A 3,153-nucleotide genomic window follows, 5' to 3' on the forward strand; every position below is an offset into this window, starting at 1 on the left:
AGCATAGATGACTTAACTTAGGTGGGATATCGTCAATAGGCATTCCCAGAGAAGGTATCGCCTCTTCGATTCAGAAAATCTTCCTACAACAACATGAGTTTGTCTCTTATTGAATATGAAGGATTTGAATATTATTATGGAGAAGAACTGGAGTGGTACCCTTACATGTCTTCTATCTAGACCAACTCTGCGCCCAGCCATCAACATGTTATGGGCGTCTTTGAAAACTGTGTGGTGACACTCTCCAGTTTTCACCTCTCTTTCCCAGTTCTTATCAATGAATCTTTAGCGGTGGACAATAATTTTCTCTGGCAACACTGTGATATGATGAGGGAATATCTAATGTTGTTGTACGAAGATACTCCAAATCAATAAGAAATTCCGACCCAAAACACACGCACAAATCGGTAATAAGGCAAATCAAAATGAAAGAGCTCAGAAATCACTATACGAGAGTTGTGCTAACATGTACAAAAAATGAAAGAACACGATCTTTTTTATGTAGTCAAAATGAATTTTGAAACAGCGACATACACGTCGAGAAAAATGTTAGTGCCTTTGGAAGGCGCTATATTGAAGATGGTGACATTTTGAGAAGAAATAATAATATAAAACGACTTTATTCACCTAAAGTAGGAACATACAAAATATACAAGTAGAATATTGAGGTGTATGGGCTGTTATTTAAACTCAACCTTCGAGAAAAAAAATTGAAATGAATAAAAACAAAAACAGTTCATTCATACACCAAATCTTTTGCGAAAACGAATGAGCCACGGCTATTACGAGGAAAGTGAACTGCTCAAAAAGTTTTTCAACCTGTAGCAGAAGATCATACAATTTAGCTGCGTTGTATGAGGAGCTGCGAGTAAAACCGGAAGACCAGTGTTCAGGAATAACCAGCACCGACCTGTTTCTAGTGAAAAAGCCGTTAATATTTGAGAAAGAAATTGATTTTTTTATCAAATAATATGGCATTCCGTTGTTCAAAACTTTCTTCCCACACGCACTAGATATTCATTTAATATTCCCTGTATATCATAAAACGAACGTATATATTGCCTTTAGAATATTCATAGAATATGCTTGAATGAATATGGTAGGATTATTCCCGAAAGAATGTGCATAGAATGTCTATAAATGGATTATTCGCCCTTGAATATTCTAAGAATATTGTCAATCGAATATACCATATGGTATATTCTTAGAATATATCCCCACGGTATATTTTGGTATATTCTATACAATGGCATTTTGAATTATCTTATAATAACGTATTCAAATAATTCAATATTATTAAAAACAAAAATATTTGAAGATCTTAATCGAATGCATAACCTAATGTATATAACCCTGATAGTGTTAACCAGTTTTTGAACTCAACGCGAAGATTCTGGATGAATTGCTCCAACAGCAACTGTTGGAAACGACGAAAAAATTTGAACGGGCCAATAAATGAACCAATTGCATCAATAAATTGGTTAATTCTCATCCTATTTGTTTTTTTGTATTTGAAATTATTTAATTACAAAGCGAAAAATCCTGGAAACAGAGAAATGGGGAAGTGAAGAATTGGAGTAAATGTTTCTCATTGGTCAACTGAAGTGTAGCGCGCGACAGTCGAATAAGCTCTGTGAAAGCGGGTGTCCCTTAATGCATGGTACATTTGCGTTAAATTCGACATTTGATTCAACATGGCGGTTGACGTGGCAGGTTCGCGTGTGTAATGCATGGTGTGTTGGTGTTATTATCAAAGTATAATTCTGTCACGTTCAGTGTACAATTTATAATTTGGGGTTGTCCAATTTGCAGTACAGTGAATAGTTTGATTTTGGATCTTCAAACAGGAGAGTTGCATATATTCAGTCTTCAAGAAAAGTAAGTAAAATGCAATAGTATCGATAGTAAAGTCATGGTGATTAACCTACTATACCTCATTTTAGGTTCGAGGAGAGTTGGTGTGTGGGATTTGTTGGTTTGACTAAGTACATGTTTGAACTAGAGTGATTTCAGTTGTGCATCTTCAATAGAGAAAAGTAAGTGAATGACACATTCTTTTGTATCATTTGTTTTCATAATTTTTATCACTCGTTTTCAAGATAGTATCAAATTGCCCAAAAGGAAACAGAGTGGTACCTGGTACAAGCAGGTGCGCCAAGGAACTGAAAACGTAATGAGTACTTTTCAACAAGACAATGCAAGTTGCTCTCCAAGTCATAAAATGTTGTAAATGTTCATGAGTAACCTATGCGAAAAATATCTATTTGATTTTTATTCCAGTTTTATTGTGCCACTTTCAAATAGTGATAATGAACGTTAATGTACATTTTGTTCCAGGTATTACTATTGAAACACTGGCTGATGCATTGTTGGACAAATATAAGAAAAACTATTCTGGTGAGCAAAGTTTGGATAACTTTAAGTAAGTGAAATTCATTGAAGAACCCATCATACCACTCATTTTAAATACTTCATTTGTGGGTTTATTTTTTTAAGTGAGAAACCTAACCTATTTCTTGATGTAATACACTTTTCCTTTTTCAATGAAATGATATATTTATTATTTTTTAATTAGTGCTGATGAATTCACAGAGTTGTTATTTCAGTATATTTTTTAGTATACATTTGTTTGAGAGTAGGAACATCCTAATTTGAATACATTTCTAATATTTGTAATATGACAGTATTCAGGAATATTTTATTCAGTGAATATATATTTTGAATTAGATTTTTTATTTTTAATATTGGTTGAAACGTCAAATATTTCAGTGTATAGTGTTTTTAAAATATATTTGTTTATGAATATTATGTGTTCTATTACTTATGTGAATCTTGTATCAAAATGTAATATATACATGCCTAATAGCGGTTACTCGTCACATTCTTGGAATATTACAAATATTCCTAGAATATTCATAAAATATATTTAAAGAATATTCTATGGTGTTTCTCTATTGTATATTCCTACAATAAACTAAAAATATTCTGAATATTTTATGAATATTCCTCGGGTTCTATTCCTGGAATATTCTTAATAGAATATACCTTAGATATTCTAAGAATATTATAAGATATTCCAAGAATATTCCCAAGGAATATTCTTGAAATATATCAAAGGTTCGCCAGGAGCACTTCCAGGGAATATTCTCCAGA

This window comes from Leptinotarsa decemlineata, unplaced genomic scaffold, assembly GCF_025532065.1.
Source record: "Leptinotarsa decemlineata unplaced genomic scaffold, Ldec_3_MD MMD2_tig00000576_RagTag_RagTag, whole genome shotgun sequence".
Lineage (NCBI taxonomy): Eukaryota > Metazoa > Arthropoda > Insecta > Coleoptera > Chrysomelidae > Leptinotarsa > Leptinotarsa decemlineata.